General features: G+C 37.9%; 1 protein-coding gene and 1 long non-coding RNA gene across 7 annotated transcripts in view; one reads left to right on the top strand and one right to left on the bottom strand.

Moving 5' to 3' along the window:
* Positions 1 to 24,803, top strand: part of NRXN3 (neurexin 3) — a 1,506,001-nt gene that overhangs the window by 587,792 nt on the left and 893,406 nt on the right. The gene's annotated exons all lie outside the window — the stretch shown is intronic.
* Positions 1,650 to 14,072, bottom strand: LOC125168608 (uncharacterized). Its single transcript, XR_007153219.1, has 3 exons — positions 13,991 to 14,072; positions 7,328 to 7,474; positions 1,650 to 1,761 (listed from the first exon to the last, which is right to left on the bottom strand). It is a non-coding gene; the product is annotated as an uncharacterized LOC125168608 (long non-coding RNA).

The following is a 24,803-nucleotide window of genomic DNA, read 5'->3' on the forward strand; positions in this document are numbered from 1 at the left end:
AGATATTCTGTTCAGCACTTACAACTAGTAAGTGGTAGAGCTAAGAATTAATCTAAAAGCTCCCTGGCTCGGAAGTCCCTCAAGAAGAGTAGATGGAGCGATGCAAGGGGGAAAGTATAGTGGAGGTTCTTGAGGCTGGACAAACAGAATCAAACTTGTAGGCAGTATGCTTTCCGAAGATTCTGAGTTAGTTTCTCCTACTCAGACTTTTGATTTTGGATGGCTTGGGATTTTGTATATAGGAGGTAGAATGCTATGAAAAGAACGTAAACTTGTGAAGAAAGGTTTCTGTAAGTACACCAGAAAACTAGCTTGCAGGTAGACTCCCTTGGTGGTAAAGAGTATATACCCTGGATCCATTTCCTTCTCCTAGAAGTGGATGGGACATCCGTCTACAGAAGGCTTGTGACAGGCCAGTGGTGCTGATAAAGTCTGAGCTGAGGAAGTGGGAGAGCAGATGTCAATGACAGGGCAGCCTTTGACCATGGCCCTAACGCCTGTCTAGGGGATTAAAACTTTAGTGACCATTTTCAACACATTTCCATGTGTACCTGGAGCTCTGACAATGAGGTATTTCCCGGGGTTGGGAATACAGATAGTGAGTAAAGGGGCAGGGGCAGTAGGTGGTAAGGAATATGTGTGGGGGTGGTGTTTCAGCCTGGTTGGCTAGATGTTGGAATCACATTCTACCCTTCACCAGAGCAACTGAGGCCCTTCTGAAGAGAAAGGCAGAGATAGAAGTTGTCTGGGGGGTGGGAATCTCGAAGTTTCCCTTTATTAGGTCATTTACAATCTTGAGACCAGTAGGACTTCAGTGAAACTAATAGAGTACATGGTCATCTTCATCTGGGGTGTATAAATGCTTCCATTCCTTGAGAATTCTACTCTCTATCATTATGACTTTTGATCTTTGAATTTCATATCTGGTTTTGCATACATTTAAATTCTTGATTGACTCAGGTCTCTGGAGGACTTCTTTTGTTGTTGTTAGTTTCTGATTGAGCCTTTATTCTCCTCCACATGACTCCTTAGCCAGTGCATTTGAAATGTTTGTTCTGAGGAGAAAGTTAAAGTCAAGTATGTGAGCTTATTTTCTCCCTATTAAGTAAGGTCCTCAAAGTTTGTAGTTCCAAGTATTCAGTGTTTCATGTCTTTGGTGCTCTTTTAGAAATGTGTATATTTTTCTACATTTTTCAAAAGCATGAATGATCCAGAAGATCAAATCTGGCTTATATAAGTCTGTAACGTGTAAAGGAAACCCAAAAGCTGATAATAATGTGCTGCCATCTCTTCCATTCATAATGTGGCTCTGTAGACTTTCCATTTTGATGAAGCATAGGGAGCCCACAGTTTACCTACATCTACCTGATAGAAGCCCCGTGTGGTTGAGCTCCTCTAGCTAGGTTGAGATTGTTGACAGAAGACAATGGAATACTTCTCACTTGATCTCCCCACACACACTTTATAGCACTTCTCTGCCTACCACTTTATTTGTTGATATTAGTACTTACCCCAAAACAAAATCATAAGCTTATTTGGGGACTGTGGTCTTGTCTTATCTATGTTATCTCCCAAAGTATATGGATATTGCTTCAGCACCCAATCATTATTCACTAAATACTTGTTTACCACTGCTTTCCTTTTCCGCATACTTTGGTCGGTAAACTGTGGACAGAGTGAAGAAGATACAGGGTCACTTCGGACACGTTTCCTTTTCTCACTCTGGCCCCCTACCATCATCAGTTAAGTAATCCATTTGTCCTGAAAGAGACAGGAAAGATTCTCTGAGAAGCAGGTGCCATTGAAAATCATACACAAATATTAAGATCCTAAAATTCAGGGGGGAAAATTCTTAAAATTCAGACTTTCTGATAGGAAAGAATGTGTGTACTTAATATCTTTCTCTTTGAAAGTACGATCCAGTTGGATGCTCAGGAGTAATATGCTCTTCCTAGTTCTGAGATTAAAATCTCAGTGCCAAGCGATATGATTAGTAAAGCATTTAACATTTATTAACTGTTTTATGTATAAAGTATTTTATGTGTAAATGTTTTATGTGCAAAATACTGCACTGTTTTACATGCATTGTCACATTTAATTCTCATTAAAACTATTCATTAGCTATTTTGTGGGTATTGCTATTATCCCCATTATACACATGAGGAATGAAAGAGATCAGGTAACTTGCCAGTGCCCCCAGCTGTTAAATGGTGGAGTCAAGATTCAAATTCACGCTTAACTTCCACTCTATACATCTGCTACCTTCCATAACCCTTAACTTGGGGAAAAACTAATCTCCCATGTACTAACTGCCATATATTTGGTAGTTGAGGCAAGTAGATATTTTTCCTAACCACATTCTTCTAGTATTTTGTTGGGATAAATTTTAGAGTTTGGAGCTTCTGTCCACCACCTACACACTAATCTCTTAGAATTGTCACTTTGGGTTATGACAATTATGACACCTGTCTTTTCATGAGAGAAGTGGAATTGGGTCATAACATCATCACTGTTAGCATTTTCTGAATTGTTATGTGGATGACTTTGTTCTAGGTGATCATGATGTATGTGTGTTGTGTATATTTTCAGGTATTATCTTGTCACTTGTTCCTACTCATTTGCATAAGTTCCTACAAAGCTAATGCAGAATTGAGAGTTATATTAACTGTAATTATAAATGGGAATTATAACTCAGATAGAAAATGTGAGTTATATTGTATGGAATATAACTTTCACCAGTTACTTTATAGGTTATATGGAATCACAGAAGCACAGGCTTCATTACTGTGACTTGATTTTTATAAACCAAACAGATTTATGCCAGGAATTCTGAAACCTTATACTCTTTATATTTGTTGCCTTATGTATCACTAAATACTGATGAATATTTAAGCATTAGAATTTTTGGTCTTAACTGAATGAAGCTTTCAAAGATTTTGTTTTTTCTTTCTTGGAATCATGCTGAATCTTCTTGAAGAACAAACAGATTTCATGCCTTCTTAAAGTTTGCTGTGAGTTGTTTTGATAACATTAACATAAGCATCAAAATAACACAAACTTAGAAAACAGATGCAGTGACTTATCATTTCTCAGAAGCCTTTCTTATGTCATGCTTATGTTGTAAGTAGAAGAGTATGATCTTGTGTTGTCATAAAGAAACAATCTGAGGGGCGCCTGGGTGGCGCAGTAGGTTAAGCATCCGACTTCAGCCAGGTCACGATCTCGCGGTCTGTGAGTTCGAGCCCCGCGTCAGGCTCTGGGCTGATGGCTCAGAGCCTGGAGCCTGTTTCTGATTCTGTGTCTCCCTCTCTCTCTGCCCCTCCCCCGTTCATGCTCTGTCTCTCTCTGTCCCAAAAATAAATAAACGTTGAAAAAAAAAATTAAAAAAAAAAAAAAAAAAAAAAAAGAAACAATCTGAGTGTTCTTTGTGTGTGTGCATGTGTGTGTCTAGCCTTAAGGAAGCAGTCTTTGAATTTAATTCTGTTTCAAACATGCACTTTTTAAAAAAATTTAATTTATTTTTTAAATTTACATCCAAGTTAGCATATAGTGCAACAATGATTTCAGGAGTAGATTCCTTAATGCCCCTTACCCTTTTAGCCCATCCGCTCTCCCACAACCTCTCCAGCAACCCTCTGTTTGTTCTCCATATTTAAGAGTTTCTAATGTTTTGTCCCCTCCCTGTTTTTATAATATTTTTGCTTCCCTTCCCTTATGTCCATCTGTTTTGTATCTTAAAGTCCTCATATGAGTGAAATCATATGACATTTATCTTTCTCTGACTAATTTCACTTAGCATAATGCCCTCTAGTTCCATCCATGTAGTTGCAAATGGCAAGATTTCATCCTTTTTGATTACCGAGTAATACTCCATTATATGTATATACCACATTTTCTTCTTCTTCTTTTTTTTTTTTAAAGTTTTTATTTTTGAAACAGAGAGAGACAGAGCATGAGCAGGGGAGAGGCAGAGAGAGAGGGAGACACAGAATCTGAAGCAAGCTCCAGGCTCTGAGCTGTCAGCACAGAGCCTGACACGGGGCTTGAACTCACAGACTGTGAGATCATGACCTGAGCTGAAGTCGGATGCTTAACCGACTGAGCCACCCAGGCGCCCCACATCTTCTTTATCCATTCATCCATCGATGGACATTTGGGCTCTTTCCATACTTTGGCTATTGTTAATAGTGCTGCTATAAACATTGGGGTGCATGTGTCCCCTCAAAACAGCATTCCTATATCCCTTGGATAAATACCTCATAGTGCAGTTGCTGGGTTGTAGGATAGTTCTATTTCAGACGTGCACTTTCAAACACGTACTTACAGCCTGTCATCCGTAAAACCTAGTATTATGTTTTTCCCATGAATAACAAGTGTCTCACTCAGACTTCCTCTTAATTCAACCAGCTTTACATCTCCTCATTTCTTCTAGGTGCTAGACTTGTTTTTCAATCTGTAAAGCCAATATAGGGTAGGTTTATTTAACAAATATTTTTTGAGAGACACTCTTATAGGCACTGAAGATACTTAAGTGAAGAAAACAGGTAAGTCCTTTTTTCCAGGCAAACTAAAGTTTGCACTCTAGCTGAAACAATAAAGAAGTTAAAGCTATTAAATGGGTAGTTTAAGTTAGTGATGAACACCATGAGGAAAATAAAGCAGAGCAATGTTATAGCGGGATGGGGTGGGAATAATATTTTATATTATCTACTTAAGGAGACACTCTAGTTGGTGACATTTAACTTAGATCTGAATGAGAAGTAGACAGACATGAGAATATATATAAGAGGATTGATTAAAGCTGAGGGTATACACACCAAAAGCACACTTAGTGAGGTATGAACAAGTTTGGCAAATGTGAAGAATAGATTGGCCAGAGAAGTTTAGAGAATGGGTATTTGCAGATGAAGATTTATTAGTGATAAAAGCTTTGTAAATGTCCACATAGTTTTAAGGGACCAGTTAATTTAGCTTCAGGTCAGTAAAATGTTCTATACCAACAGTACATCCCTAGGGGATTCTTTAGAATTGTAGAACTTGGATAAATGATAGATGGATTATCAAGCATCACAATTAACTTCTCTTGTATGTTTGACTTGATTTGTTCTTTAATCTGTACTTATATAATCTTATTGATTTTAGAGAATGGTTACCTGTTTAATACTTCATCTGTTCATCAACCATTTACCAATGTCCTACCATATGCCAAATAGAGTCTTAGGTTTTGCGTATACATAGATGAATAAGACTTTCCCTGTTATGAAAGCCTATGCAAAAATGGATGTAACATAGGATTCTGAGCATATATTTACTGAGAAATACATTTTTTCAACAAATACAAATAATAAGACAAGCAGCTGGAGAAAATAATGGAATTGGTCAGTATGGATGGCCCCTGCTGATATGTAGGTAGTTAAAATATAATTTTGCAGGCCTAAAACACCTTTGACATCTGCTTATAAAACTGGATTAAGGTGTATATGATCTCTGTTATGGTGGAGAAGTTTATAAATTTGAATTCACGAACATCACTGTTAACGCACCTCTCTGGATAATAATACACTTGTGATTTGTATAAAGGGTCCCAAACCTAAGTTGAACTCCTGACCAAAATGCAAGATGATGAAGCATTTTACTTGGCTCATCAGATCTGTTAAAACCATGGGCATCCCCATGGGTCTCCAAGTCAGTCTAGAAGACAGTGTCTTCCAGTCTGACAAGGAAAGTAACTGATTACCTGAATTTATATGAACTAATTCTGGTTTAAAACAGGTTATGTCTTCATAATAGTCAAAGAAGGTTTCAGAAAGAAAACAAAGTCTGGGTTAGTCTGAGATTTTGAAGTTAGAAGTCTGTAATTAAAATGTTATCAGCTTAGCCCCCAAATAACTATCCAAGGGGCTGAACATCTTCTGGTGATTCAACACCGTTAGCCTCTTTGTTTGACCTGCTACTATCTACTAGCTTTGTTTACCCATACTATTTGCTCTGATTAATTTAATGATCTCAGCAACCATACATGACTCCTGCTCGTCCTACCTTTTAAACTAGTATATTCAAGTCATGTTTAACCACATATCAATTGAACTTCATACCCAGAGCCTCCTGCAAAAGTACCTTGGATCATAAGTCTCCTGAAACAACGTGATAATTGATTTTACCTTCAATTATGATGTAATTAAAAAAAATTAAATCCATAAAAATATAGGTTTAAACAATTACCTTTAAATCATTAATTCATTTAATCATCTATAAAAATTGAAAAAATAAGCATGGTCTTTCTCCTTTTCCTCTTTTCCCATATCCTTCTCCTTGTACCACTACTGTTCCTCTCCTCCTGTTTCCCCTTTGTTTTTTCTTCTCCTTTTTCTGTTTTATTCTCACCATCATCATCATCATCATCATAAATGCAATGTGTAAGAATATTTTAACTGATGGAATATTTATTTATTTATTTATTTTTTCAACGTTTATTTATTTTTGGGACAGAGAGAGACAGAGCATGAACAGGGGTGGGGCAGAGAGAGAGGGAGACACAGAATCGGAAGCAGGCTCCAGGCTCTGAGCCATCAGCCCAGAGCCTGACGCGGGGCTCGAACTCACGGACCGCGAGATCGTGACCTGGCTGAAGTCGGACGCTTAACCGACTGCGCCACCCAGGCGCCCCATTAACTGATGGAATATTTATATAAAATGTGAATCTTGGTAAAGTGTAGGTTGTCAAATAATTTTAAGATAGTTCGGATTTAGTTGAAAATAGAAAAAAACATAAACATAAGTGGTTTCCTGTGGGTATCCTTGAATTTGGTAAATTAACTTAATTATTATCATAATAAGATGGACACCTTCCATTACTAAATACCTCTAGCCTCTTTTAGGAAGCTCTCTTCCTTGCTAATAGGAAGACTCATCATACATTTAGAGTTCGGTTGATGTTGTCAGTCAATGATAAGGACAGGGTTTTACACGGTATCCCACCTATACATCATTCTGTAATTTCATCCATTGTAATTTAAGAAGAATGACATAACCAGAGTGATTAAGAATCTGAGCTTTTGCATCAAGCAGTCTAATTACTGTTTTAGATCTAACAACCCTTAGCCTTGGATGAATAAATAAAATAAACCTTGAGTAAATCTTCAGTTTATGAATCTATGTTTTTTTTTTTTTTCACTTATAAACGAACTAATACAACATACTCAAACTGAAGATTGCTATCAGGGTTATATGAGGTAGTATATACTTTAAGTTTAGTAAGAAACTTACATCTAGAAGGCATTAAATGAAAGTGAATTATCACCATCATCATCATCAATCATTAACTTACTGTTTCTGTGCTTTATTTGATCTTAAACTATATGGAAAATTTAAAGTCCTCTGTTCCTTATGAGTATTTGACATTTGGTGAGAGCAAGTTGGTAGCAGTTCCATACAGGGCAGCGGTTTAATGTTGCAACTTAAAATGTTGTGAGCTCTGGAGAGAGACAGGAAGGTAGTGGTTACTGATTCATGAAAAACCATTTTTAACTCTCAATCAGCCAGTTGATTACAATTGATCTGTTGTCTGTGCCATCATTGTGACATTTGGAATATATTAGACTACTATTTCTCTTAATATGGCGGTTAAAATTCAGTAGGCAGATAATGTGATATTGACATAATGAGTAAAATAATGATTGATAGTGAAGTTGTAAAAGTAAGAAGGTTCAATGTGTTTGAAAGTCACAGAACTTTGAAAAGCGTAAGAGATAAGGAATACTGATGAATAAGAGGTGACAGCCTGACACAGGCTATGCATAGAGAAATGAACCACTTTAGTAAGTCATTTTTAAAGAATACAGCCTCTAGAAATGTAAATATAGCTCATAAAAGTAACTTTTTAATTTAAATATCTATCAAAGTATCTATTGGAAGCAAACTAGATTTATACTTTATGATTTTCTCAAAATCATTCTTTCTTAACAAAAACTCCAGTAAATTAGTTTCAGTTTAAAGTATATTAAAGTGGATACTTCTAAAATTGGGTTCTTTGAAATTCAACAAAAGGGATTTAAGTTTTTCCCAGGAACTGCTATCGATGTCACTTTATAATAAGGCAGGTAAGAGTCAATACACAGAGGTTTTATTTTATGGACAGAACTAACATTGATTCATTCAGTGAGAGATGTCAATTAGAACAGTACTTCTTAGGCAATGGGGAAATTTCAGAGCCCTTAAACTAGAACATTATAGTATTATATTATCAAATATGTTACCATTGTGACCTCCATAATGACCCTTGCTCTTTAATGAGAGTGCATAATGTTAGAATCAGGGAGGCGAAAAAGCCAAATGGCAACTAATTTATCACCAGATTTATAGTCAAATTACCAAAAGATTGGAACTAATCGGGTCTGTTTTTCAAAATGAGTAATGGCATTTCAGAGCCTCTCTGGTTATACAGATGTTTAGATTGTGGATGTCCTAAGAATTCTAAGTCTGTGCTGGCTTTAAAGTTGAGATTCAATTGTTCTTGTGTGTCCAGGGTAGTATAACTCCAAGGGGAAGGTGTTCTGGGGAAAGAAAGGGAGAAAAAAATCATTTTTCATCATCACAGTGAAAAAGTCATCGCACTGAAAAAGTGCCAACAAACCCTAAATAATTTTGTGTTGATTATGCTAAATTAGAATCGTGATAGCTATAATCATTTGATCCCTGAGGCATTAATGAAAATTCAGCATTATTTTGTGTAGAATATGTATCATTACCCTTGAGCTTAGAAATGATTATTAGTAAGTCTGATTAAATCTGGAAGCAGTGACACAAGCTATCTTTAACCCGCTAATGACAGGGCCATATTGTAATTTTATGATGAATGAACACAGTTTAGCATTTTTAGCACTTGGCGGGGAACATAAGAAGTCTACATTCATTTTCTTGATTAGACTGCAAAATAGTACAGAGCTCATAAGGAATGCTGCTTAATGAAATAGTGTTCTTGCTGATTGATTAACCTATCATATCTTCTAGAACCCACAGGACTGGTTATCCTTATACGATTAAAGATATTGAGCGATGTTCTAGACATCACAGATTCCTAGATGCGGGAGTATAAAAACAAATAATACAGTCATACCACTTCACAAGCATACCTGGCCTTTATGTTTTCAAGTGCTTCCACATGTACTAAGGTTTTATTATGACCGCAGTAACTGTGGGAGTGACTTAGACTTTTCACCACTTGTTTTACAAGTAATAAAACCAAAGCTCAATATGGTTTAGGTAAATACCTAAAGGTCCCGAAAATTGTCAGAAAGTCCTGGAACACAAATGTCTTTGCTCCAAATGTAGTATATTTTTGGCCTCTGTAGAAAATGGATTTTTTTTTCCTTATTTTATGATTTTGGACAAATTGTTATCACTATCTTGAATTCTCTCTTTTTTAAAAAGAGATATTCTGTATTCATAGACAGTGTTAGAGATTCTTATTGATCAAAGGGCCACAGTCCTGATTTTATTTTTAGTGCTAGGCAAAACTGTTTTTAAATTTCCCCAGGCAATTTAGGACAAGTTCTGATCCCAGCCCAGCATCTGAGGCTTAGTAGTAGCTTGACCAATTGTACTTTCTTTTCTTCTCATTCTCAGCCCAATGCTGAGACCGCTGCCGGTGGTCTAAAGAAGGAAGTTTTCAGAATCTTAGTTGACCTGAAAACTATGTTGATGGCCTACATGATTTTATCATTAAAACTCTGTACACAGGCAAGTCCTTAACAGAACATAAAAATTAGTGAAAGTACAGCCAAGCCCTGTTGTAAAATGCATGGCTAGAGGGAGTTAGCACTTGTACAAGCACTTGTACTTGAAACACAGCTTTGCAAGGAAGGGCATCCCCCATACTCCATTAGCATCACAATGGCATTTTGTTGAATAGCTTGATTGAGGGCAATCAGAGCCAAAGATCTAGTTACTGGAGTCCCACAGGTCCTGCTTTGACACATAACAGATGAGATTCTTTGGGGAAGATGAAGGGAGAAAGGAATCATTGTAACACACTGAAATGGTAAAATGAATGTGGAGGAGGGGGCAATGGTAGTGCCTAGGGTTCTGGAACTAGGTGGGAGGCAGGGGAAGCACTGTGAAAACATTTGAACACTAAACTAAATAAAGCCAGAAACCTGGCACTTCTCTTCCTCTCAGGTATCCAGTCGGTTACCAGGTGATTTGCCAGTTTACTTCTTTTTTTTTTTTTAATTTTTTTTAAACGTTTTTTATTTATTTTTGAGACAGAGAGAGACAGAGCATGAATGGGGGAGGGTCAGAGAGAGAGGGAGACACAGAATCTGAAACAGGCTCCAGGCTCTGAGCTGTCAGCACAGAGCCCGACGCGGGGCTCGAACTCACGGACCGAGAGATGGTGACCTGAGCCGAAGTCGGCTGCTTAACCGACTGAGCCACCCAGGCGCCCCTGCCAGTTTACTTCTAATCATTTCCCTGCTCTATGTACTTCTTACTCATCACTGACCTACATGGAGTTCTCATCATCTCTGTTTAACGTTTATTTATTTTTGGGACAGAGAGAGACAGAGCATGAACGGGGGAGGGGCAGAGAGAGAGGGAGACACAGCATCGGAGACAGGCTCCAGGCTCTGAGCCATCAGCCCAGAGCCTGACGCGGGGCTCGAACTCACGGACCGCGAGATCGTGACCTGGCTGAAGTCGGACGCTTAACCGACTGCGCCACCCAGGCGCCCCTCATCATCTCTGTTTAAAATAGGCTGGCTTGTTGGTGCTCACATTTGCAGGCATATCACCCTCAAAACCATCAACCAGACTATTTAGAACCTTACATTTTCGCACATGTCCCCTAAGCTTTGAGGTCTTCTTTTGTTCACAGGATAACATCTAAACCATGATTCTCTGTAGTGTGGACTCTCCCCACCTCTAAGTGTCCTCTCCTGCTAGTGTTTATGCTGTGGAATTGTCACTTCAAGAACATTACTCTCCGTTTGGTGCCTTCATGCCTTTTCCTCTTTTTTGTACCATCTCTGATAGGATAAATTCTGTATACATCGTTTGATTTCCCTGTCTCCTGTGTTGTTGACGTATTTTCCCATCTCAGATCTCCACTGGGTCAGGTGCACTTCCCTGATTTTAGAACACCATTGCATACTGTATCTTATTTATCCTGTGTTCCCACTAAGCACAATGGTTGGCATGTAATAGTTGCTCAACAAATGTTGGTTGATCTGATCACAGGAATAACATGAATAAGTAGATAGTTGCTAGGGCAACGAGTGTAGAAGTGACAAGGAAGTATAACATCAAATGGCATAGTATATTAGTTTTCTGTTGCTGAGCAACAAATTGTCACAAATTTAGTGGCTTAAAACAATATTCATTCATTATCTCAGGTTTCTGAGATAGGTCACAAGTCCAAGTAAGCTTGCTTAGGTTTTCTGCTCATGGTCTCACCTTGATTTTAAGGCTGAAATCAAGGTTTTCATTGGACTTAATTTACATCTGGAGGTTAATGATGTAATTTACATCTGGAGGTTAATCTGCTTTAAAGCTTTCTCAAGCTGTTAGCATAATTTATTCCTTGTTGCTGTAGTATTCATGGTGGCTTGCTTCTTCAAGACCTTCAGTGAAGAGAGGGTGTGTCTATTGCTTCAAGTCTCTGCCTACAAGGAAGACTTAAGCCCTCTTAAAAAGGGCTAGCTTGCTCAGGTCAGGTTCAAGCAGGATATTTTTTCTTTCCATTAGCTCACAGTCTTTAGTTAGGGATTTTAATTATATCTGCAAAATCCTTTTGCCTTTACCAAATACCATAACATAATAATGGTAATGGTATTCTATCACTTTGCCACAAAGTGGGTACTGCCTAAAAGCAAGTGCAGTTCTGGGTTCACTCAATGGGGTAGGAAGGGATTACTCCAGGGCATAAATTTCAGGGCCAAGATCTGAGGCCCTATCTCAGTATTCTGCCTGTTGCATAGACAGTTTAGAACGGATTGAAAAATAGATTTGCATGGGTAGGTGGAGGAGCGTGAGGCTGGAAGGAAGGGTAAAGACAATGTGAGGAAGTGTCTCATGTGGTTTTCTAAGAAATGTATACCTTGTCATGTAGGGAGGAATAACGGGGATTAAGAAAGATTAAAGTTTCTAGCATAACTTTTTCAGTACTGGAAATAAGAAAGACTTGGAAAATAGGAGGAGGAAGAAGCTGGAAACAGGGACAGTAAGTTAGGAGTATTTAGATGGCACTGAAATGCGAAGAAGGTTTAAGAATTGACAGGACTTAATTGCTGATTGATTCCACCGAGGGTAAAGAGGTATTCAGAGTTTCTAACTAGGACCACTGGAGTGAACCAAAAAATGGAGTAGGTTTTGAGTGTTCTTGAGTAACGCTGAAGTGGTAACTGCTTTTGATGTAGATGGTGAATCTCTTCTGTTCTCATTCTTGCCTTCTCTCTTACTTGTCTTACCTTATTCCAGAAAGGATCTTGGCTTAGCATTAGAATACTGCTGTAGACATACCAGTTTGCAATGACTTGGCAAAATGCCTTTAGGGAGAAATGTTTTATTTTCAAATAGCTGGTGAAGTAGACAGAGTCATGTTTTTTGAAGTTATCTGAATCCATGAGGTTGGCAACAGTTGAGAAGGACAGTGATCAGTTCAGAATTCTGATTTCGATCCATTATCTGCCGGCTCAGGCTGTTTTAAATCTAGGCCATTTGTGTGTGAGACACAATTAAATAAAGAAACAAACGCACAATGTTGGAACACAGGCAGACAAAAATATCTTTTGTTTTTCTCTCCACATCTGTAAGTAAATTCTGGACATCCTTTGCAATCTATCAACTAATGCCACTATAAGTTAATGTCTCCTTTACCTTATTTTTCTACCCTTAGATGGGGGGTAGGGGGGGAGATGATCATCTTTTCTTAAATAATCATGTGATGTAAAATTCACAGTCTTCCTGTTCATGTGTTTTATCTTCAAAATATTTGTCTTTCTTATGTCTAATGAAAATCTCCTTTGGTAAATATAAGCCTTTAGTTTAGAGATTAAAATTTTTGTCTGAGGTTTTAAAATGTTTTGCTTTGTCCATTTTAAAATTTGTGATATTATTTCATTCAATAAGAATCATGTGGATTGATTTATGCCCTTTGAATATTTAGTATTACGGAAGTGTCTCAGTCAACAAGACTCCCCTAAATGGAATTGAGGAATTTTGGAAATTGAAAGTCCAATCTTCCTCTCCATTAGAAATTTTGGTGTGGATTTATGGACATCTAGTCTCTATTTAATCCAGTGATATGTTCCTCTACTTATCTTATCAGGCTTTAAATTGTTAAGTTTGGTCTTAAAAGGAAAAACTGGGGGCACCTGGGTGGCTCAGTCAGTTGAGCATCCAACTTTGGCTCAGGTCATGATCTTATAGTTTCTGAGTTCAAGCCCCATGTTGGGCTCTGTGCTGACAGCTTAGAGACTGGAGCCTGCTTCGGATTCTGTCTCCCTTTCTCTTTGTCCCTCCCCACTTTCCCTCTGTCTCTTTCTCTCTCTCGAATATAAATAAACATTAATTTTTTTTTTTAATTTCAAAAAGGAAAAACTGTATTCTCTACAATTATTTCTGATACTAGATGTGTGGGGTTTTCCACACCAAGCAATTCTCCAATTCTTGATGGGCCCTGACTGGGTGTCATATAATTTAACTCAATTCTGACACTAATTGCCTAGAGTTCATGCAGACCCTACAGGTTAAGGACTCAGTCCCACAAGATCACTCCCCTCTTCAGATGCTAGTTGCAAGTCCAAATTTGTCATCTGCACTTCTGACCAACTGACTATAAATCAGGGGTTTCCACAACCCTCTCTTCATCTATAATGGCTTATGGAACTCAGGGAAACACATTTACTGATTTATTATAAAGGATATAATAAAGGATACGGATGAACAGCTAGATGAAAGGTACATGGGGCAAGGCAATAGAGCAATTCCATACCCTATCCAGATGAACTACCATCCCAGCATGCTGGTTTGTTCACCAGCCTGGAAGCTCTCCAGAGTCCTTGCTTAGAGTTTTTAGGGAGGTTCTGTTACTTAGGCACAATTGGTTAAATCATTTGCCATTGGTGATAGGCTCAGAGGTCTGGAGGGGGGGGGCTGAAAGTTCCAACCTACAATCACCTGGTTGGTTCCCCTGGCAACCAACCCCCTTCTTTAGGGAGTCAACTTGTTAGCATAAAGTCTGGTTGAAAGGGGTTTGTTATAAACAACAAAAGGTGTTCTCTCACCCCTTCCCTCAGGGAATTATAAGAGATCAAAGATCAAATATATACTTTTGGTATATAGTTCAAAGATCTATATACTTTGGTTCAAAGATCAAATATATACTTTTTATTATATTATAATATCACAGGTCTGTTCTCTATGTTAAGCTGAAAGCTGTCTCTACAAAAGCTACTTCTGTTTACTTATAATCTGTTGACTATCTCACCCAAGGTACAGAGTAGTGGGCGGGTTCCACTAAATCTCCACTGTCTTTTTTTCAATTAAATTTTTGTATTTCTTTTAACAAGTTATCACACAAATATATGAAAATATCCCTGCAAAGTTTATTATGAAAATAATAAGGTGAAGAAATATCGATCTGATCCTTCTCCACCTCAATCGAGAGATACCACCTTCAACTCTTAATTGTTTTCATTTTACTGTCATATTTCTAAATTATGCACTTACAGTACAATTTTTTTGTATAAGTTTCATGACATTTTATATATTAATGCCCATTTTAGACATTTTGTTATTTTCTAAATATCCTCAATTTTATCTTGTAGTCCTTCAATTGAATGAATCTCTGCTAACAAATATACATAAATAAATGTATATTTTTATTTCCTAAGAGCTTTGTGTTTTATTTTTTCCTTTTAATAGCATTTAGTTTGTGGTTCTTAATAGAAGTTATCTCTGTTAGCATCTTAAGAATGAGATTTTTTAAATTGTTTTTCTGTTCCTTGCACTGTGTCTTTTTTTAATTATTCCTTTTTTTTTTCTTTTCTATTTATCTTAGTCCCTGGCTCTCATGGTTCTCTTAGAGGTTATCTTACAATTTCTGGCAAATTGTGGCCGTTTTCACCCAATGATAAAAAGTCTAACACATTAGTTAGAAGCTGTATAATTATGTTTTTTTTTTAAATCAGTTAATGAAATTTACTAGAGCATAAATAGGTAGGGAACTAGCCACTTTATCAAGGGATTACCCTTCCAAAATGTCATTGCCTGTGGATCTTTTCTCTCAAGTTATTTGGTTTGTCCAATAATTGTTTCTTAGATATAACTCGGTTTCTCTGTGTTTGAATGTTTTGTTTCTATAGGTGGGTGGGCAGTGCTTGAGATCAGAGGAGGAAAGGAGCTTAGGATAGGTGGATTGTTCTCAGGGGTCAGTGTACAAGTTTACATGTAATCCTCCTATTTTCGTTATCACTCCACAACCCTGCCAAGGCCTGAGCCTGGGTCCTAAAATCCAAAGCTCTCCTCAGTTGTAGTCTCTGAGTGCATGCATTTCCTTGCTATAATAGAGAGGGTATCTGTAGGGCTATTTGATCCTTGTATAGGCTTCCAACCAGTACTCTTGTTTTCAGTCGTACCTCTCATCTCTGCTTTCAGCAATATGTGATGCCTCCAATTCTGTATCTTTTTAGGGTTCTGTTGCAAAATAACCTTGTTTACTGTTGGCTTCTTCCTCTGCAGCTACTTGAGTTTCAAGTTTTTATGTTATTCCTCTTCATCATATCTTCCATTTTCTACCACTCTCCTATCCCACACCCCTACCCCCAAACTCCATACCAACCCTCACTGTAGATATACCACATCTGGTCCCATTTTCCCATCTTTACCTTCCCCTAGAATCACATCCACTTTTGAGCCTGATCTGTTCAGTTGGCAGAATACCTGCCTTGACTCTGGACCACATCCTTATTTCCATTTTTCCTGTTTGCTCCATGCTGCTGCTCACTCTCCACCTATCCATTTACTGTCAGGGGCATGTTCCAAAACTGATTTGGCATGGGTCAAGTATGGGGCTCTAAATCAGGAGCCTGGGCTTGATGGAAGAAAATGCCAGAAGTCATTGATGAGTGGCTTGATTCAAGGGAATGATATAAGAAAAGTCACCTTGTGGAAAAACTAGCTGCCTGATAGTCTGTCACAGTAGAGTGCCAAGACCAAGAGTGAGAATCCACAAATGACACCGTGAGACATACTTTAGAGAGCAGAGACTTGAGCATTGGAGCAGGGGGATGGGTCATGGAGGAAATTCCTGAGCTGCATGAACATCCTTAAGGAGTTTTGAAGAGGGTAGGGAGTTCCCTGGGCATCTGTTGAGAACAGGAAGCAAGAGTTGAGAATGCTACACCAGCTTGGCTAAGTTGTTTTGCTGAAGAGTTTAAGTCAGAAGCCAATTGAGATATCTGTCAGTACTGACAAACTTTAAAAGGTTCTAGAACTGGCAAAACAAGTAGGCCTGAGCTAAGTTAAAAGACAGAGCGTGACCAGCTGGGACAGGAACACAGCAAACTTGCTAATTAGTCTGGAGGAAGCCAATTGCCCACATTTTTATGGACTGCTAATTGCTAAAGTAGCAGCTTGCTCTAAAGACAAAAATAACAGCATGATAATTTCTTGAATATAGTATAAAATGGCCTTTAGGATATAGGCTACATCAACTTTAAATATACTCCATAGTTCTTAAACTTAAAACATACACTGCTATTAATAAAGATACATTTTGGAAGTCAGTTATTCATTTTTTCTTAGACTATAAAATGAGAAATTATAGAATATATATGACTCCAGTTTGGGAAGTTGTGGTAAGGATTTTATTTTAAAGATACATTTCTCCACTTGAGTACCATTTCTCAGCCCATTTTAAAACATTTCCCAATAAAAGAACAAAATAAATAATTTTAAATGTGCTTTATTCTAAATACTGTGAGATTTTTCCTAAAACACTGTCTTTCAACCCAGTTATATTTGTGAAAAGAGAATGTGCTTAAAAAAATTTACCTCTACTTTTTGCAACATTGAGGGCGTTCAGTAATTATCTTTAGAAAGAAAGAATGAGTAAGTGAGCAGGTGCATAAGGGTTTGTGTGCATTAGAATGGTAGAATTTCATATTTTATAGAGCAATAGAGAACAACTAGTCCCCTTCCATTATTTTATGGATGAGGCAACTGAGGTAGAGAGGAGAAGTAGGATACTGCTCCAGCGTCTCACAGTTGGCAAGTGGCAGCACTAGGCTTGGACCCCGTTTCTTAAGCCAATCAGTCCAGCACTCTTTGCATTCTAAGCTAATATTCATTCCTTTTGCTTAAGAATGAATTACTTTTGCAGGGTTGATTCTGACCCAAATCACATTAAATCAGCAAAGCCTGGCTTTGTTAAAGGCTCAGATGTCAAATGACAAAAGCAAAACATCTTTTAAAACAAAAACAAAGCCAAAGTAATTGGTGTGTTTGGTTTTATCATGGAGTGGAGTCTTCAAAGTCAAAGAGGGGGAAAATTTAAAACCTCGGTGCCATGGACTTAATTTGAAAGTGTGAATGTCAGGCTGGATATAAAGGAGGTAAGCTAGCCCTGAGGAACTATAACTACATAAAGGGAGAAAGCAGATTTCCTTTTCCAGTGAATCAATACAAGTTAATGTATCTACAGACTTATTAATCTCTTGCATTGGTAGCTGAAATCCCCTAATTAGATTGACAACATATTTGGATATTGCATAGTGATTACATATGGCAGAACAAATTTGTTGAAGATGGAAATAAGTAGATGACTATTTAGACACAGCAATACCCCTAATGGCTTAGATACCAGGTAACATTTCTTCACGTGTAGAATTTATTAAGAAGTGGCTGTGAATTGCTCGTCTTCTTAATTAAAGGTTTGGTTGCATTACCAAAAGGTTGTTAATAATGGTAGTCACTTATCAAATGTGTGACTCTGCCCGAGTTATTAATTATTCTGAGCCAAGTGTTTCTCATTTGTACAGATAGGTTTATAATGGCACCTACCACATGGGGTTGTTTGTGGATTAAAAGAGAGTATGCACATAAGGATTTGCATAGTGCATTCCACATAAAAAGCACTCAATAAATGTTAGCTATTATTATTGTTGTCAGCCACTCCAGGGGAGCTATATTGTAAGAAACCATACTTTCATTGCTGCTGCACTGAACTTCAGTAAATCATTGTTTTCTCACTGGCCTACTATACAATTTGTGGATATTTCTACCTCAAGATCCTCCCCAAGAGGACAATGCGATGTAGCTGAAAGATCTCTCTTCACTTGGAATTCAGAACATTTGGTTCAAATCCAAAGTTTGCAAGTACAGTTTGTGTTGTCTATCCTAGAACTCCTGGAAGGAGAGATTCATTCATTTGATAACTTTCTGGATTGAACAAACTTATATCTTAAATTTTCTTAAGTTATTTAATGGTCTCTAAAATTGAGGCAATCGGGGCACCTGGGTGGCTCAGTCTGTTAAGCATCCAACTTCAGCTCAGGTCATGATCTCATAGTTCTTGGGTTTGAGCCCCATGTAGGGCTCTGTGCTGACAGCTCAGAACCTGGACCCTGCTTCAGATTCTGAGTTTCCCTCGCTCTCTGCCCCTCCCCCACTCAATGCTATCTGTCTGTCTTCCACAAAAAATGAATAAACATTAAAAAATTTTTTAAATTGAGGCAATCATACCTATCCCTGTGGAATGCTTTGAGGATCAGATGAAGGTAAATAGTGAAAGTGCTCATTTGCAAACTCCATGGTGTTGAATGAGTATCGTAATTGATATTCTTTGAAGGCTCAAATTTAGTTACTCCTTCAAGGTCCAGGTGTAAAAGCCACTTCTTCTCTGAAGTCTTTCCTGAGTTCCCCAAACTCCAGACAAATGTCAGCTGTCCTTCATGGTCACTTCCATTACATTTCAGCTGGTCTTCTCTAGTACTCAAAGAATGTGCTTCCTTGTAGGGCAGTACTTTATATTTCATTCCTGCTACTGCTCCTTCAGAAGAAAGCATCCATGCCTAATTGCCCTCATTGTCACCTATAATGCATAATACAGTATCTTGTTTATAGTAAGTGCTCAACAAATGTTTGACTAACCAATGAATAAGCTTTTATTATCCCATATGTAATGCTAAGTCCTATGAGTTATAGGGAAATAATAGAAGCAAGTGAAGACTTAATTACAATTTTCTCTCTTCAACAGGAGGATCAAATCCTTTAGGATTTGAAATTAATTAGAAATTAACTCATCCTTCCTTCATTATGTTATTCAATAAATAAATGTATGTTCAGCGTGTTCCAGGTGCCAGGTACTGTGGTGGGCACTAGGAATTCAGTCTAATAACAAAACAGTTCCATTCCTCAGAGCTTGCAGCTTATAAATAATAAGTAATAGTAAGGAAATAATACCAAAACTTGTCTTGTCAGAATAAACATTTAGACCTTTCTTTGTTAAGAAAGGTCAGTAAAGAATTCTTAACCGCTTCTCCTATCCATTATTAATTCCTAAATTTGGTCATTGCTCACCAGTGAGATTAAATTGAGCTACTGAGAATAGGTCCAGCAAATCATTTTTCTGGTTAGAAAGAAAAAGAAAAAAAAATCTTCCATAGCTGCTGGGTGGGATTTGCTTTGAATTATTTTTCATAATCACAAGTAATTGGGCACGTCTCATTCAGTTAAAAATAAACATATAAAAATACATTGATCTCCTTTCCCTGATAATGGGTTTTGAAAACCATAGCTATGTCACTTAAACTTACTTTTCTTCACTTATTAAAAAGTCCAGAGGGCACAAGTAACCTTCAGAGAATATTTCCACATAACAAGACAAAATGATTTAATAAAATTCCTGGATGTACGTTTTAATTGAAGAATCATAAGCAGTTCCACACCGACATGGAGCCAGCCAATATGATACAAAAGGAATTTCTCAGTTATTGTACTGTCTGGTGGGTAATTTGAGTGAAAGGAAAACTTTCTTTAGTCATACAAGCCAAGACTAGTTTGTTGTTGCCTCTGAAGCAGCAGAAGCCACTAGAATGTTACATTTTAAAGATGAGGGATGGATCTTCTTAAAGTAGCTCAATTTTCCACATTGCTTACTCACCCCTCAACCCACACCCCTACTACCTACACCACCTCTAGACTTCTGCAACCCACACCCCTACTACCTACACCACCTCTAGACTTCTGTTTTCTTATGGCTGTGGGGGCTTACAGTCAAAGAAAATGAGGCTTAGAGTATCTGTGTGCCAATTTTTTCCACGCTGAGTCAAAGAATTCATAGATGGAAAACACCCAAACTGATTTCCCTTTTGCATTTATTGGTCAGAGTCCTGGTAGGGAAACTGGTGACACACTCAAACAGGGTAATATGATGAGAGTTGACCTATTTACAATGATGTGGGCAGGGCAGGTCTGTGGGCAGCGCAGCCAATAAGGTATGACAAAGCACCCTTTCAGCTGTTACCTCCCTTAGGCCTGAAAGGGGCAGGAGGGGGGAACAGTTACTAGAACCAAGAGATAGCGAGCTAGGGCTATACATAGGGGAGGACTTCCTAGCAGAATCTGCAAACTTCATAAGAGAAATGCTAGGTGCCACCGACCTGGATACTGGATGAGAGGAAAACAGGGGTATTAATACCTCCGTCTCACGTTTTTCACTCCCAGCTTCTTGTCAGTGCCTCATATTTGATGCAACCCAGAGTGATGAGCATCTCAGAGAGCAGGGTAGGGTGCAGAGTGAATCTAGAGGGTCAAACAGAATATCAATTCTACTTTTCATGTAATAGGGATGTGCATTTATCACGTGTATGGTGCATGTTGTCACAAGCAGAAAACTCTCCTTCCAAGAAAGTTTACAGACATTCCTTTAACATTCATAAAACCTTTTTGAGGCAAGCATTATTATTCTCATGTGATGTATCCAAAAGATACTAATGCAAATGTGTTCATGGATGCCTCTCTAATTCCACCTCACCAGCCCGATTCCCTGTTTTCATTTATTTTATTTTATTTTAAAAATTTTTTAAAATGTTTATTTATTTTTGAGAGAGACAGAGACAGAATGCCAGTGGGTTAGGAGCAGAGAGAGAGGGAGACACAGAATCCGAAGCAGGCTCCAGGCTCCGAGCTGTCAGTACAGAGCCTGATGTGGGGCTCGAACTCACGAGCTGTGATATCATGACCTGAGCCGAAGTTGGATGCTCAACCTACTGAGCCACCCAGGCGCCCCACTTTTCATCATTTTTAAAGAGAAAGGATTCCTTCTGTCTGGAAGAGAGACTAAGTTAAGCCAAACAATGATTGAGTGAGGAGCAGATGAGCGAAGTGGGAAGGAAGAAAAAGAACACAGGCTAGAAATAGGAGTTTCTCATCAGTTTTAAGAGTTAAGGCACCATAGCAGTTTAAGAGTATGAGGGAAGTAAAGAAAAGGTGTGAAAACAGAAGGCAAAAAATAGTGTTTGTCTAGACTGTGCATTGGGTGACTTTTAATACCCTTTAAGGAACTTGAATGAGGAATGTAATTACTTTTAATATTTCTACTGGTTATTGGACTGGACTTTTGAATGCGGCCCAGGTCAGAGACTGAACTACATGGTTTCTGCATTTCTTAGGGTTACAACCACCCACTTCCTACATATTTCAACTGAGAATTAAAAAGCTTAAGTGTCTTGCCTAAGATCACGCACTCAGAAAATGCAGAGTTTTTACTCCTGCCCAGAGCTATTGATACCAGATCCATTAGTCTCAATTCAGCTTTGGCTGAACTTACCTTTGCTGGATTTGTTGAGTGATTTGGAGGAATTCTTTTCATACCTAATAAGTATATGGTGCACCCCTTAAGAGTAGGAGAGATTAGTCCTTTATACTCCCTGTGTAAAGAGGCTGGATTAGTAATGGTCAAGTGTCATTGAGTCACTCCGATGAATAGTTCCATGATTAAATCTTGTTTGCTTTCATTTTTTTTTTTTCATGTCATGTCAATGAATCTTTTACAATAAGAACTGGACTTATATTTTCTCCAGTCCATTTAGTCATGACATTGTTATTTTAAGAATGTTGTTCTAATGATATCTAATTGCTCTTAAAGCCCTGTTTGAATCACAGTACAAACCTTTCTGTTGCATATCACCCATGACCCACCTCTACTTTCTCTTATTCACTGCCTTTCACAATCAGAAAGCATTTATTAATCAGGCACTTCTGCACATTTAAAAAAATAAATTGGGCTCGGTTTTGTTCCTGGGATATGAAAGATAAAACATCAGTGTAGATAGGTAGAAACTACCAGCAGCAGAATATCTTGTAGGTATATGGCTTGCCAAGTTTTTTGACACTCCTGATGGCATTAGCTCGTAGCAACCCTCCCACCAAATGCCTGCCTGAGGCCCAAGTCACAGATGTTTCTACCCCTGCTCACTTTTCTAATTTTGGTGGGATTGCTATATATTCTGTTCAGATTTCTTATTAAGACTATTGACCTATTCATGTTGAATTTGTGGCAGTTTATTTTCCCATTAATTTTAGATTCAGGGAAGCTTTTTTTTGTTGTTGTTACATGGTGACAGAAATGATTCTGTTCATATGCTGTGTCATTCTAAAACAAAAACAAGTTTATGTATTTTTTTTTAACTCAGAGACATTAACATGCTCTTTGACTTTTAGTTTTTTTTGTTACTATTTTTTAAGTTTGTTTACTTATTTTAAGAGAGAGAAAACACGAGCAGGGAAGTGGCAGAGAGACAGGGAGAGAATTCCCCAGCAGGCTCCGCACTATATCAGCATGGAGCCAGATGCAGTGCTTGAACTCACCAACCATGAAATCATGACCTGAGTCAGATGCTTAACTGACTGAGCTACCCAGGAGCCCCAGGGGAACAGACTTTTAAGACAAACTGCCTGTATGTGAATTCTAGCTTAACCACTAACTAGCTCTGTGCCCTTGGACAAATCACTGAAACTCTCTGGGCCTCAATTTTCTTATCTATAGAAAGGGGATGATGATCGTATCTATTTCTAAAGTTGTTATGGGGATTTATAAATTAGTAAATAATAGGAGAATAACTGGAACATCAAAAATTCATTAAATCTTGTCTGTTATTATTATTTACCACTGGTCAAACATGATGATATATGCTTAATATTACTTTAAGTTAGGATTTACTTTCAGCTAGGATTTCAGTTAGGATTCACCTGGCATGGTAAAACTGCCTTGGTCTTTTAGTGCCAGGTAGATTGAGTTCAAATTCTAGCTTCTCCACTTAGTAGGTGTGGGTATTAGGTCAAACTATTAACACATTTCTTAATACCACTTTTCATATTTATAGGATGGCAATATGTATATCTTAGAGGGTCAACATGTGGCCCAATGGGAAGTTTGGCAAATGTAAATCATATAAATATAAAATATGTGAAAAGTACGTAGCCAGGTTTTGACTCATAGAAGGCATTTCACTAAGCGTGGCTATTATTTTTAGAAGAAATGATTAATACTAGTATCAGTAATAAGGCAACAAAAGCAAAAAATGGTAAGGGAGAGAGTTTCGTGTTCTCGAGAAGTGGTGTTGATTAAAAAGTCTTAGATTAAAGTATACAAATGAAGTTAAAGTCAAGGTGTTTTGAAATGATTGTACCCAACCAAACTGCACTTAATGCGTAACAACTGCTTTACTTTCCCAATAAAGTAATTACTGTGAAATCACACACCTATTTGGACCACTTGCAGTGATTGCTCTAACAGTCCGCTACTCAGGTATCCACATTTCTATGATGTCACTGGCAGTTTAATAGAGCATCATGTCAGCATGCGCTACAGAGCATCACTGTGCTGACTTGACATAATTCAATGTTCAGGACCGAAGAAACTTGACAGCTGAGACAGTTTGATCTTATTAGGAATGCACATACAATGGGTCTCAAGTTACATGAAAACCGTATTTAGATTTCTAACTTATATTAGCTACGGTAAACATTAACTGTGTGGAAAAAAAAAACCCCAAATCTCCGCATACTAACTCAAAATAAGTTTTGTTTTAATATTAGTTTTACGCACATGTTGTCCAAGTAGGTTAGGGTCAGGGGAATGGAGGTGAGGTTCTGTTCCACAGTTACCCAAGACAGAGCTGACAGATGCTCTTTTGTTGTCAACGTGGGGCTTCCAGGGTAGTTCTAAGCATCAAAATTCAGCGGGCAGACATATCTGGAATTGGCAAATACCACTTTTGGTCACATTTCTTTGGCCAGAAATTAGTCACAAGGTCCTACCTTGTTGCAAAGGCAACTGGGAAATCTAGTCTCTGGCTGACATGATCACAACCACAGTACAGCTGTTGCTTAGTTGAACAACTGAACCCCATGAAAGGGGAGCACAAATATTTGGTGAGCAGTGCATGATCCCTGCCACATGCTTATTGCAACAGAGTTGTAATAGAATTATTCCCATTATTCTCTCTTCATTAATTCCTGTTAAAGGAACAATGAAGTATAAAAAGAAAGATGTGCTCAACTTACGTGCTTATTTAGAACAAGAACTTTCTTTTATGTATCATTGTGTCTCTCATGCCTGACTCAGAGCTTAGCATATGTTAGATATTCACTGAGTATTCCTTGAGTTGTCAATTGAACGTAACACTCCCTACCATCTTACCTAATCCTCTCTTTCTTTCTCCTTTCCTTGCTTCCCTTGTATCTTTTTTGTGATCCCAATCACTTTCAGAGGCTTTATTTTCTGCCAGACACTGTGATAA

The sequence above is a fragment of the Prionailurus viverrinus genome, chromosome B3, assembly GCF_022837055.1.
Source record: "Prionailurus viverrinus isolate Anna chromosome B3, UM_Priviv_1.0, whole genome shotgun sequence".
NCBI lineage: Eukaryota > Metazoa > Chordata > Mammalia > Carnivora > Felidae > Prionailurus > Prionailurus viverrinus.